General features: G+C 36.6%; 1 long non-coding RNA gene across 4 annotated transcripts in view; it reads left to right on the top strand.

Annotated features, from left to right (window-relative positions):
* The window catches only part of LOC135434285 (uncharacterized), a 120,679-nt gene that overhangs the window by 99,012 nt on the left and 6,783 nt on the right, over positions 1-14,884 (top strand). For all 4 annotated transcript variants that reach the window (XR_010437209.1, XR_010437210.1, XR_010437208.1 and 1 more), the window contains one exon: positions 7,534-7,611. This is a non-coding gene — a long non-coding RNA (uncharacterized LOC135434285). The remainder of the gene's footprint in view (positions 1-7,533; positions 7,612-14,884) is intronic.

Genomic DNA, 14,884 nt, shown 5'->3' with positions numbered 1-14,884 from the left:
AACCCGGAGAACAATTGGTTCAAAAGAAAACTTTTTGTTTTCATATACAATTAGACCATGATTCGGAACAAGAGAATAAACTGAAGCAGGATTATGTCAGTAATCGCTTAGGATAGAAATTTTGTTCTTTCGATTTCCTGTCGCTTGGAAGTTGATATAAAATACTCGTAAGGAGACCTTGAATTTTTACTTTTTATTTTAAATTTAGAAGTTTTAACTAAGATTATTAAATTAAATAATTATTGTATATTATTGTCAAGCTGAAGGCTTATTTAAGAAGTTGATTTGGTGCTTATCTATTGTAAGCACAGATTAACTTGATAGGCATTAGGCCTTGAAAACTTTTCACCCCAATGACTCAAAATATGTTCTCGCCCATAGTAAGCGAATTTTACATTTCAATGCTCCATTAAACAAGGAACACAATGGAGAACGCAACGAAAATATTTTCTAATTCACTTGTCAATAATTTGCGCTAAGCCTATAATTATGCCAACAATGCACATGTCCCATAAAAAAAAAGAGGATAGAAATAAAAAGGAAATACTAGAAAACACAAATACGTATATGGAATACTTAATTGCTGGCAATTTTGCGATGCGTAGCTAAAGCTGCAACTGACTGACTGACAGATTCCGGAAACCCGATTCAAACCCTGGACCAGGCCAAGTAGAAAGATCGCAGTGCGCAGCTTTGATTGAAAACGAGGCGAAACGCAATGTAAGCCCCAACCCTTATGCGAGTGCCAGACCCGAAGGTTCAGGTTGTTGTAGTGCCTGTAGTTATCGTTGTTGTTGTTGTTGCTGTTGTGCTTACTGTCGAGGGTTGTTTGTGGTCGCTTGGATGAGTGTTGTGCGTGGTTATTGGCGGCTGTGCGCACTCGAGCGTCTCTCGGCATAATTTCAAGTGGACCACAACACTCGAGGTCGGTCTGGCTCTGGGTCTGAGACTGCGATTGCGACTCAGTCCAAGTGTAGGCTATCAACTTGGCATACATACTCAAAATGCCAGCAAGAATGCTGTGATCGTGCTTGTTCGACTTGTAGACACCCTTTTTCCAGGTCGTAACTATCAACAGATGGTATAAAAGTGGGTTTGGTCGATAACTATCGATTCGAAGGGTATAAGGAAAAAGTGATCAAGAACAAGAACATTTGAAAAAAGACAAATTAAATTTGTTGTCTTCAGCTGTTCCAGTTTCGAAATCTAAGTGAGTTTTTTATTTGAATGTGGTACACACCTCATTTAACTTCTGAATATTTAGATATTTCTATGAATTACGTTTTAAGAGGAGCGGGAAGGGGTTAAAAACATTTTAAGTTAAATTAGTAAGATAAGGTGCTTAGGCATCTGCATACCAACTTTAATGACTGACGGACAGATGGGCAGGCAAGCAAACCCTAAGGGGCTAAACGAAAACTTGCCTCACACGGTCTGTTACATAATTCAATACCCCTTTTAACCCATTGCCAGTAGTTACAGGGTATAGAAAGAAATCTTAACATCTCAATCGAAGCATCTCCATCTTTGCCCCGATCTGAGTTGATGCAGAACCCACAGAACTGAATTTATTTTAATTGGCCGCTGGCCACCATGGCAACTGCAGTTGCCAGTTAGGTGGTTGAGTGGTTGCGTGTGTGGGTTGTAGTAGGTGCTGTTCGGCGTTGGCTGCTTGCCTAACCCTTAAGCTGCGTGTAAGCCGTGGCAACGTGCTAGGTCGAGCTTGCAACATTTGCTTAATTTGTATAAAGTTACCAAATTGCTTGCCGCAATCCGATTGGCAGCGCACGCGAGGCGCATTTGCGCCTAATTAGCTGCTTGCGCTGCTAAAAATCGTAAGGATATTATCCTTTTGATGAGCGACGCCGACAGCCGGTGCCAATTAAAGCGATTTATGCAAATTATAGCCGTTTACCCATGGCCCTTGCCTCGACCAACTTTCATATGTAGCTGACAGCCAAACTCTTGGCGCTTTATTTATTTATTTATTTGCCTAGACTTACGAACTGCTTAGGGTACAGGCGCATAGTTGAGTACTTGACCTTTTCGACTCTTTCCACGGAACACTTGACACCTTCGCCAAAGGGCCAAAGGGCAGCCAAATATATTTTCTACCTTTATGGCTCTATTTGCATTTGTCTGAGGTTTTTACGCTGACCTTACACAAACAGCAATAATGTGTTTATACATATATATGGTCACTTGAGAGGTGTGAGTTGGTATCTTTATTTGGGGTATGGGAAAAGAGTAGCGCATGCTTGTTAGTTCTCAAGTGCTTGCTGTGAATGTGACTGCACTCAAGTGTGACCAATGGCAGTGGAAATACTAACAACAACAGCAGATGTCCAGGTAAATGTGTCAATCCATTTTACAAACTCTGCTCTATCTTTAGAACTTTAGAGCCCATTGTAAATTATAAAATTTCGGTAAAATATAATCACAGCATTAATTTTTTTGCCTCTGTTATGCAACACTATGCAGCCCACTTTGATTATTAAAATTACCATTTATCGAATAACACCTTTGTCTACTAGAGCTTTTCCTAAAATGTATCGTTTGTCAATACTTTTATAGCTTTAACAGCTGCCCAACACTCTTTTTGTACAGCTCAGGGCGAGCATCTTTAGCATAGCTCATTTCTGCTTTGGGCCTTGCCCTGGCAAGACATCTTATATATCTCTCCTTTTGATTAATTTTTGTTTGTGTGATTGTTTTTTTTTTTTATTTATTTTATTTTATTTTAATTGGTATTTTGATTGTCATAAACTTTTTGTTTCGTCTCGAGCTCTCCCCAGTTCGGAAGCGTTTTACAGATTCGTTCTTAACTTTTTGTTTCGTCTCGAGCTCTTTCCCATGCGGACGTGCTTTTACTTTTTTACTTTTCTCAACTGTTTATTCTTTTCAAAAAAGTATAAATTCTACAAATTTCGTTTTATTCAAATTTGTCGGAGTAATTGATAAATTTATTCTAAGCCTATCATTTCATCTCGAGCTGTTTCCGATTCGGACCTTTTGTTTCGTCTCGGGCTCTTTCCGATTCGAAGATTCTCATAATCGTCCTAAACTTTTTATTTTGTCTCAAGGCTAGGAAAAGTTTAATACATTCGTCTACAACTTTCCAGGCCTCTTTTTTTTGCATTTCCCGTGATGCTAAGCATACAATTTTATTTCTAAACTGTAAACTGGCTATAACCCAAATTTCTGAAGAAAGCTCGTTTTCTACTTAAATTTGAATTTTCAAACCTATTTTGTGGTATTTTTGTTTTCGAATGACTACTATCTTTCACTTTGCAAGCAACCCATATCCCAGGCTTAACCACCAGTAAAAAACAAATTTTTTTCTTAATTTTTAAAAATATTTGTAAACGGGTATAACATACTAACATACGATTCCTGAAGAATCTATAACATACTAACATACGATTCCTGAAGAGAGCTCCTCTTCTACTTAAACTTGTAATTTCAAACCAATTTTTTTTGTATCTTTGTTTCCGGATGACTTCTATCTTTCAATTTGCATGTAACTCTTGTAACTCTGCCCAAATATATATATATATATATATACTCCAAATCTGTAAGCTGTGAGGATATATAAACCAGTAAGCCGCATAAAGATTTATATTTTAACATTTTTACGTTTATCTGTTTTCCCTCGATTCGAATATTTTTATTTTGGCTTGTCATTGAGACTACAACAACAGCAAGACGCAGCTGCTAATGATGCTGCCAGTTTGTCTGGCCGGCAAGAAAAAAGGGGCTTGCAACACTGCATGCATTCACATGTATATGTACACGCACGCACACACACACACACACACACACACACACACATGCGCACACCCAAGTATATGTAGGTGTGCGTAGGTGTGCGACTACCTGCAGCAGAAATATTTATCGATCTTGGCTGCAGTCGAGGCATGTTATGAAAAATTTACTTTCGTTACAACGGGGCGCACTTTGGGCGAGGACGTCATGAAGTCTGAGCCGAGGCAGACGGCCTGGTTGGTTGCTGTGTCAAATCGGGATCCTGCGCTTTGGGCTGTGCCTGGGTATTGGGCCCTTGACACAGCATGTGGCCAACCGACTTTCGATAGTAGGCATGGGGTGTGCAGGGAGCGACGCATACGTTATTTTTATAATTTTTATGGCCTGGTCAGGTATTTTTTTGTCGACGGCGCGCAGTGAATGGGCCCGGAGAGCCTGTTTGTGCCATCGTAAACTCCTGATGAACCTCATAAATAATATGTATTTCGATTTTTATGCGTGTCGTTTCACACTTCACATACGCATACACACACACACACACACACACACAGAACGGACCAGTTCCATAAAACCCATGTCAAAGAAGTTAACATACAACTCGATCGCCTATTGCGTAGTCAATGAAAATATTGGATTAAAATTGGGCTTCGATTTAAATCTTCGGCTTTTCCAAGGCGACGCCTACTAAACACAGCATTCTTTTAATTTTTTTTTTCGTGAGGTAATTTTCCCAAATGTCACCTTATATGGATAAATAAAATTTGGACAGCGCCCTGCGTAACCCCCGTGGAGTTCACCAGCTGCGCTGCTGTCCCTGTCTTTGCCTGGATTCTTAACATATTTATTTCGTGTCGCAGTCACAGCAAAAGATCAAAGTCTGCTTTAAGATCTTGTTACTTAAATTTGTAATGTAAATCAAAAGCAATCTGAAGATTGAGTGTCTGGTTAAAGTATTAATGCGACTTCAAACCTATTTCCTACGGATTATGTACCAAATTGCTTTAGATAATGCTTGGCAATATATATGCGCCTAATAATGTCTCGCTAAAACTGGGATTTGTATAATCAAAAAATAAAGGAAGTTTTGCAAATAGTGGACACGTATAAAATGGTTAAAACAGATTTAAGTTTTCTCTTATTTTTTGACGTGTTTAATATTGTTTTCTCTACAGCAATTTGTACTTTTAGCTTATTTGTTTTTAACATCTGCCTTTTTTAAGCCTTTTCCGGCTTTTATCGCAAATAAAGCATTTGATCTGTAAAAACTAAGCTAAAAACCAGCTTCAAAACTAATGAAGGGTTTGGTAATATCCCTTAATGGCATATCAATGACATGTAAGGCAACACTTCGACCATAGCTTAGGGCCGATGCGAGCTTTCTAGTTGCATTTCATTAAACATGTCATATTTTGAAGAGAAATAAAATAAAAAGCCAACAACTATAAAATCGGTACCGTTATAAGTACCACACAGTTTCCCAAAATGAAATCGAGTTCAAGGCAATATCTAAGTCATCGCACATCATAAAAGTTGATCATAAAACCTGGCGACATAAAAAATAAAAGCTCAACTCCATAGATTATCATTAAAAGCAATATCTTTTGAAATTTGGAACCAGTCAACAGAGAAAAGTTCAGTGTGGACCACCAAGATGGATCTTTCTAGCTGATAGTAGACCATTCTAAGTAGCATATTGTTGTCGAGATTTAGAAACAAATTACAAAATTACGCTAAACGCAACCTCTTTGCAAAGGTAGCGGCTTTAACGATCAATAATGTCACATAAGTCAACGATTAAAGTGCCGTAGTCGATTCAAAGATGGGTTTTATGAGCATCCGAGGCTCTTCGTTTCTTTTTCACTGGGTCATAAAATGTTTGTAGGGCAAGGGATTGATCAACGAACGCTGGTCCCAGCCACAGTCACAACTCGCTTGAGCGATCGTCTGTCAGTTTTGAGACAGGTGCGAAATTTTAATGTGTCTTCAAACTTTGAAACCAGCTCTGCATTAGTTGTGGGGCTCTTTTCAGATATGATTTTACGACTGTTGTATTCTCGTTTTTTACGATGGCACAACGAATCGTTTAGCGATGAAGACACACAGCCGAAAGACCCCACCCGAAAGAGTCAAAACATGCTGAGGAGCTGCTGAGTGTGCAACTTCAAGATACCCTATGCTGAGCAAAAACAATTGGCAAATGCTGAAATCACATTAAAACTCTCAGAGCTTGTCAGAGAATTTGGTAAATGTAACGAATAATTTTATATTTCATTCTACTTAAAAGTGTTGAAATGTTTAAAGTAATTCTCAGCCTTAATTAAAACTCTATTACTATGAATAAAATATTAGGACATGGCGAATCGAGTTTTTAAGGAAAGCTCAAAGCTTATGAACTTGCGCTTAATATACCCACTTAAACTGCATCCACGGTCTACAATATTATGCAAATCAATAAAGTTCTAATTCTTTTTTTGGCAAGAATTTGTTTTTGTGCTCGTAAAATCAAACGAAATACACAACAGATTATCAGGAATATGCAAGCAGGTTTTTCAGTATTTCAATACAAAGAGACTGTTTTTATGATCAACGGCTATAAAAATATTATCAAATTAAATTCCAATTATATGAATCGAATATTATGTTTGAATTTGTAAGTTCAACTCGTAAAGTTTGCTTATCGTAAAGCCTGAGCTCGAACCACGTATTAAAATCAATTCCAGAACACAATAAAAAAAAAACATATATTATTTTTATTTTTCTCTTTTTAATAATGTTGACCACACACACAACGGGCAGACACAAGTAGCTGTAAGAAGAAAATCTTAGACTTTTTATGGTTTTTATATTATGATCTATTAGGAGCCATTAGCTGATAAGACGCTGCTCGAGTTTATAGCTAGACAGGTCTTAAGTGCGGTCCAAATTTATTATGGGAACACTAAAAAAATGTAAAGTCAAGAGTGCATATTTTTGTTGAGATGAAAGTTTTGTACTTGCCATTTTCTACTCCTCGCACACTTGACGCCTCGCTGTCTAGACCTTCCCAGACACAGAGCCTGCGGGCGAAGATCTGCCAAAGGTAAATTTTTACCATCTAGTCAGTGCGAACTCATGCAGTTAGCTCCCGCCAGCCTCAACGCGACTCATCACGAATCGCCACTGTGCTCAGGCAGCGGAAGATGAAGGCCGAGCACAGTTTGAGGCCAATGCGATTGCAAATTTGATCCGGGAAAGATTTTTACGAATTTGTAGTAGACAGCTAGACGCCCCGCTTAAAATGAGTCGAGGCTGCAGTTTCGATGCGCTGCATGGGGTTGCATGCCACAGTTGCAGTTGCAGTTGCAGTTGATGTTGCAGGTGTGCGTGCGTGCAGCAGGAATTTCAAGAGTTGAGCCGCGTCATGTTGTCTGGCAGGGTTTCGCTTGATTTTGTGAAAGTCATGGCCATGACTCTCTAATGATGCCAGCAACGAAATGTCATTAGTTTTGCACAGTGCCCATTTGAAGTGAGCCGCAATTTTGAAGGGTTGCAATTGCCTTTGATTTCAAGGCTAACAGAATATAGAAATGAGCGGGGGAGCATAGCTCCGAATGGGTGTTAAAAACTATCACGTAGCAGCTGCATACCCACAATATCAGTTTGATTAATTTAGAGACATATTGAAACTACAATTTAACTTAAATATAAAAATTATAATTAATTATAACATTTTAAGAGTAGTAGAGTATAAAGATATATGTGAATATTCAAATTTCTATATTATTACAGATGAAGGATGTGAAAACTTTCTGGACTAAAAACTAATTTGTTTAACAACTCAACAACTTTTGTCCGAAAATAAAACAGGTATTACAACTATTTAAAAAATTATATTTTTTAATTACGTGTATTGCTTAAAAAAATGTTGGCACGAGTTATATATGTATATATTTTTCCAGTTTCAATTTTTATTAACAATCTATCTGGCGATAATAAGTAAATTATATGGTATAAATATTTGCATGAGGCTTATGTGTGTGTTGGCAAAGGCGGCCTAAGGCAGGTCAAGTGGGTGGTGGCTTTTAAGGCGTCGGAGGCGCAGGCTGTTATCGAGGAGGTTTAAAGCTAGGTGGCTGTCCAGTCGGTCTGTGTGCTTCAGGCTTTTACGATTCACTTCTTCGGTGACGGTTGGGATGTTGAGGAATGACCTTGTATAGAAGCACTTTGTTTCTCAACCTTAGCTGCGATCTGTACCCAAAGAGCCAGTTCATCATCACATTGGATTAAGTAAAAATCATCAAAGACGTTTTGATTTTCGAACCGACTCCGATTTTTAGAAAAACGTGATGTAACCCCTTGCTCTTTCTTCGATTTGGGTCTAAATTTAGATTTTCATTTTTTTTGGTGCCCATCGATAATACTGATCCTTACGATCCAAAATATTATAAAATTCCAAAATCGGACATTATTTGGCCGAGATATTCCAAAAAATCATCAAAGAAGGGGGAATTTACAAACGAATCGTTTTTTGGTCAACAACTTTTTTTAACCCATCGATTTTTAATTTGTTTGAATGCCAATTGATAGTAGGGATCCGTACAAATTCAAAAAGGTATAACATTTCAAAATCAGCCGATATTTACCAGAGATATTCAAAAAAAAAATATCAAAAAAGTTCTGATTTTCGAACCGACCCCGATTTTTAGAAAAAAACGTGATGTAACCCCTTGCTTTTTGACCGATTTGGGTAAAAATTTAGATTTTTATATTTTTGATGCCAATCGATAATACTGATCTTTACGAGTTTAAAATATTATAAAATTCCAAAATCGGACATTATTCGGCCGAGATATCCAAAAAAATCATCAAAGAAGGTTGACTTTACAAACGAATCGTTTTTCGGTCAACAACTTTTTTTAACCCATCGATTGTTGATTTGTTTGAATGCCAGTTGATAGTAGGGATCCGTACACTTTTAAAAAGGTATAACATTTCAAAATCAGCCGATATTTACCAAAGATATTAAAAAAAAAAGCATCAAAAAAGTTTTGATTTTCGTACCGACCCCGATTTTTAGAAAAAGCGTGATGTAACCCCTTGCTTTTTACTCGATTTGGGTCAAAATTTAGATTTTAAAATTTTTAATGACAGTTGATGGTACTGATCCTTACGAGTCCAAAATGGTATATAATATCAAAATTTAACGATATTTGGCCGAGATATTCCAAAAAATCAAAGAAGGTTGACTTTACAAATGAATCGGTTTTTGGTCAACCAGTTTTTTTAACCCATCGATTTTTAATGCAATTTTAATGCAATTTCTTGAATGCCAATTGATAGTAGGGATCCGTACGAATTCAAATAGGTATAACATTTCAAAATCAGCCGATATTTACCCGAGATATTAAAAAAAAAGCATCAAAGAAGTTCTGATTTTCTAACCAACCCCGATTTTGAATTTAAATAATAGTATTCAAAGAGTATTTTAATATCTTAGTATTGCATTTTTAATCTAACCATCTGGCTGTACTTCTCGCAGATAACTGCCCTAAGAAAATAACGAGAGGAAGTCTAAGCTGAGCAGATCTATTGCCTAAATATGTTGCACTATAACCATCATATGAAAACTTTCCCTTTATATACGCAAGACTCCCAAGTATTTGTAATTTTCTATCTACATTTTTGACCAGCCAAATTAAATACAATCCCAAAACTCTTTATACACATTTCCCATTTGAAAATATTCATATCAGTCTGCTAACCAGATGAAGAATCTCGTCGACTCTGTGCGTTTTACCAAATGATATCACACTTGAGTCTTGGCCAAAGGGTCAGTTCATTCACAGCTGCTGTCAGCTAACAACTTTATAAGTAAAATTTATGGCCAACTTTGGAACTCAACAAAACAGTTGGAAAAAATCGAAACGGTAGAGCGAAGAATTTCTCGCCTAATGATGGCAACCTGTCTGGGGGATTAAGATTTTATACAATCTTATATCTTGTTGCGACTGACTGACTATTCCATTGTTCGGGCCGATGATGCCCCGGGTTCATTTAAAATCATAATTTGCTTATAATTGACATACTATTTAATTTTCATATAAATAAAAGACATACAATGACAGGGCCGTCAACATTTTGGGCTATAAACACGTTGAATTATGCTTTATCTGGATCGATGAAGATTGTTATGGAAATATGTGCTCCGTGACGCTCTGCAGGTGCTCCGATGCTTCACTCTAAATCAAGTTTCTTTCGCTTATCTAACGCACCCTGTAAAATATGTAAATTTTTCGATGGAAAAGCATTAAAAAGCGTATCTTGTTTTAGCTAGATATAACCGATTTATGACTCCTTATTTGCTTTTCGCAATTCATTAGCCTAAAGTGTCAATTTTGTATAAGTTTAGAAATTTAAATTCAAATTCATATGCACGAGTTGTCATAAACCTGGATGCGATCTATTTTTCATTTTAGTTCTTTGGTTTGTCATTTTGATTCGATTGATAGTACGATTAAAATATAATTGATATAAATTTATTTACTTTAAGTTTTGCTAAAATATAAGCTGAGCTTTCAAATGTAATGTTACCGCAAAGAACGTAACGGAGTATCTGTCAGTCAAGCAGCCCCGACACTGGCGCCATAATTTATTTAATACCGAACTTTAAGGTCGTATTTATTTTATTGCTGAAAGCTTTTATATGCCAAGTATTAGAAATCTAGAATGACAAGTTCTTCGCCGATCTTCAAAGTTGAACTTTATCAATGGCAACAAATATCAAATTGTTAAATATGTTTAGTCTATTAGCCGATGATATTAAGTGGTATCGAACTATAAAAACAAAATTATAAAAAACTATATCCATATTACGTTTAAATGAATGAAATCAAGTTGAATAAAAATAAACAGAATGTATAAATATTTATGTGTGATCAAATATCGGCATAATTATTTAAAGCTTGTTATGAATGACAATTTTGTATTTATAGAACTCTTTTTCATACATTTTTTTCTTTTGACCGATCATTTATGGTAAAAATGTGTAGAATTTATGAATAAAATTCTTTTGGTGTTTCACTTCTGGAAATTTACCGGATTTGAAAAAGTCGATATAAAAACAAGAAAGCGCATAGGTTACCTTTTAATGCTATTTATTTTTTTGTATTATAATAAAATTCTCATTTTGACGCGCGCTTATGCATTCTAAGAATACAATTCTAAATTTCTAAAACTATATGCGAAGAACAACATCTGAGTTTACAATTTTACAACATTTTAATTTTGATTTTTTGATGTGTGCAGAACACTCTTTTATCATTTTTTTTTTAAATACCTGGTCCTGAAAAACTTAAAAGTTGTAGGTCTCGAAAGGCCAAACTTTATTTTCGCTAAGCCAGTTTTCGTGTGGCAGTCCCCCCAACTGTAAACGCTTAGAGTATCGAAAATTCCTGTGATATCATATTTTGTTGCAATTTTATACTTTTCTACCGTTCCTGCAGATTGCCAATACATTAACACTTTTTTATGCTAGCCATGCGGGTGGTTGGCAATTTTTTCGCATCATTTGTTGCCCTGGACTGGGCAGATGTCGTGGATGGTGGAGGGGGCACGTCGCCGGTGGCGACACCCGCAGCTGAGATGCTACATTAGAGCTGCCAGTCCGAGCCCAGGAGCGGCAATGTAGCATAAGCTCGCGCATCATTGATTTCAATTTGAAGCGCCGACTCGTCGTCGTCGCCGTCGTCGTCGCTGTCTTGGCCGCAGGACGGGCGTGCGAGTAGTCCAGGGCCAACTATCAGTATTAAATGTTATGTGGCAACAACGTCCGCTGCATGCCGCGTCGTGTCCGTGCCCGTGCCGTGTCCGTGCGTTATCTGTTTCCGCAACATGATGTTGCCGATGATGATGATGATGCTGATGCTGTGTGAGGGCTGTGTGAGGGGGCAAGCACAGGAGCAGGACTGAGGCTGTTTTTGCTGCTGATAATGATTATTGAAGTTGTGGCTCTGATTTTTGCACACACCAGACTGTGCATGTGTGTGTATTTATGATATATGTATGTGTGTGATTTGGTCCAGCTAAAAATTTCAACGCATAAAAATATCTTGGCTGCTGTTCCCACCCCATACGCCACTCCCGCTTCTGCTGTCGACGACACTGTGAGCAAGATGGACTTCCGGTTTCCTGTTTCCGTCTGTCGAAGTTCTTTACTTTTTTCAATGCTTCGACACACACACACACAAACACAGCAGCAGCAACAGCATCAGCATCAGCATCAGCACCCTGACATATGTATACATATATATATGTGCAATTTTTTATATCGCACTTGCTGTTGTTGCTCTTGTGTTAGTGGGCGTGGCATGTGTGTATAGCTTGTGGTGTGGCATTGGTTTGCCATAGACTATAGACCATCGCCCATCACCCATAGCCCATCCACATCAATGTTTGATGTGTCAGCAGCCACTGGCCAGGCGGGCGGGGGGTTTGCTGCTGCAGTGGGTTAGGGGCAGCTTCTTGTTGGAGGTGGTATGCCTGGGGGGTGTGAGCATCGCTTGGGCCGCACATTTAGCGCAAAGTTTTATAATAAATCGATAAGCAGCAAAGCGCTCAAAAGGGGCAGCTAAATCTGAGCTAGGATTTCCCTTTTCCTTGCCGTTGTTGTTGTTGTTGATTTTTCTATTTTCTCATTCAGCTGCTGCCTTTGCACCAACTTTAAGGCTTTGTTCGATTTCAAGCTGCATTTTAAAGGCTGAGCTGGGATTTTCAAGTGGGCAAGCCGTTAGCTTCACTTCATCCTAAAGACCAGTTAAATAATAGGGTGAATAGTTGTTTTTTTAGTCATGTGAAAAGATAACTATATAGTTCAATGAGAAGTATTTTACAAACTATAAAATAGTTACAAATTCAATCGCATTTAGCATTGCACGTTGAAACAAACAAGAGCCAGGGATTTTGATATTTTTCCCAATAACATATGTATTTTAGACCAGTTCTTAAGCCTATTCAATTTTAATTTCTTATTCTTATTCTTATTTAAATTCTTTAAAATAAATATTTACCTATATATATATTATATTATAGACGTAAATTTTGTAATTATTTATTTTAAACAAAGTAGCCAAATATATCAATACATAATACACAACTATACACTACTTCGCTAGTTAGATTAAAGCATTAATTTTTGTTTTTTTTATTTAAAAACACTTTGTAGTTAAAATGTCTTCAATATTTTATTTTTTTAAATGCCTACACGCATTCTTTTATTCTCCTTAAATTCCGCATATTTCCTGTGATGCAGCACATCCACATCGTAGTTGAATTAACATTGATATATTGGATTCATTTTGTCAATTTTATTAACTTAACACGATCAGTATGTGACGCGGATTTATAATGGCAGTATGCTTGTCTGTAATAAAGTGCGACTTAAAAGTAATCCGGCTGCTGTTAATAACCTTACATATAATATCTCTGTTCGATATGGTCAGGTTTTAGACAGCTGGTAATCATGAACTCAAATTGATTCTCGCTATTTCTGGTAAAGGTACCGCGACCAGACTCAATGAAAGAATAAAAAATAACAATGATTTGTTAATATACACCGCTTAATAGAAAATAATCTCTTTAAAATACATTTGTATTCTATTATAAATAATGAGTTGCATACGATTTTTTTGTAAGGGATTATATACGAGAGATCTGAGAAAATTTCAAATTACTTAAAACTAGCTATCTGCTGTAAAAGCTTTAAATTGTAAATTATTATGCAGTGTATTTTTACACACAAACGGACATAGAGAATATATAAATATTTTAATATAAATTTTTCCGAATTAAAATTATATTTATACAAAAATGGTATTTTATATTCATAAAAATTCTAAATAATGTAATGTGACATAATTTTTAATCAAAATTAAATATAGATTTTAATTTTTAATCAAAATTAAGTTTTAATCAAAATTAAATATAGATTTTAATTTTATATAATTAAACAAAAAAGATACTTTATTTTGTTATGCAGTTTCTATAGTTTTAAGAAGCGTGTACACACAAAAACAGTTCAGCTGTAAACATACACCATACGTACGCATACATACGCACACACTAACACACACAGTAGCATGACAAAAGAGTGTCTGTCAAAGCAAATATGAGACCACAAATGTCAATAAAATGTCAAAGGTTCGCCACCCCCGCTAATTGGTTAATGTAAACAACAGGCGAACTGTGCAAGAAGACGAAAATATCTCAGAGAACGACAACAACAACAACAACTGGAACAACTACAACACTTCATGCAGGGCATGTTTCAAGTTTCAAGTGTTGACGCGACATGGCAACAACAAAAACAAAAATAACAACAACAACAGCGGCAACAACCATGAAAAAAATGAAACAAAACAAACAGACAACAGGCGGCAACAACACACACTCACACACACGCTCACTCAGAAAAAAAATAACACACACGCAGAACAAATACTTCAATTAATAAACAGACACGCGTCCATCGATAAATACTGGGTAAGTAAGCGTCGCCCTATGCCCAAACAGTCCAATAGACGGCGCAACCCTCTGGCATGGCCGGTCCTTTGGACTGGTAACCGAACACCGGCCAGAGGCGACAGGACCAGGAGCCGCATTGGACAGCCATAAGGCGTTGGAATCGCTGCTTATGTCCTTGTGGCGTAACTAAAACCCACAAGTACTCGAAGTACTCACTTACGAAGTGCTTAAATGGTTTTAGATACCAATAACCAGAGGCTATGCCGCACAGGCGTTAGGCTTACGTCGTTTGATGACTAATAGATGGATAGTTCGTATGTAAACACATTTAAATTTAATATGACCTGCTGTCAAGTTTTTTAAATAAGTAAATCTTAGTTTGAATTAATTTATAAATACATGTTCTAATTAATTATTTTTTTTCTTTATTACTAACTTAATTGAAGCTCTACGTATTATTGTTGAAAAGTAACGCGATATTTGTATGTATATTATTTATAAAAAAATATTTATAATTTCTTTGATTTTTAGTAGTTTAGTTTATGCTTTCGTAGATTTTTTCTGTGCACATTTCATTTATTCTTATCTCCTTTACTTTGACTGCCCTTTCTAATTTGCAAAG

This window comes from Drosophila montana, unplaced genomic scaffold (assembly GCF_035044405.1).
Source record: "Drosophila montana isolate Dmon_TW-CO22-7 unplaced genomic scaffold, ASM3504440v1 contig_3286_1, whole genome shotgun sequence".
Classification (NCBI taxonomy): Eukaryota; Metazoa; Arthropoda; class Insecta; order Diptera; family Drosophilidae; genus Drosophila; species Drosophila montana.
Note: the sequence above shows the minus strand (reverse complement) of the source record. Positions and strands in the feature narration are given on the sequence as shown.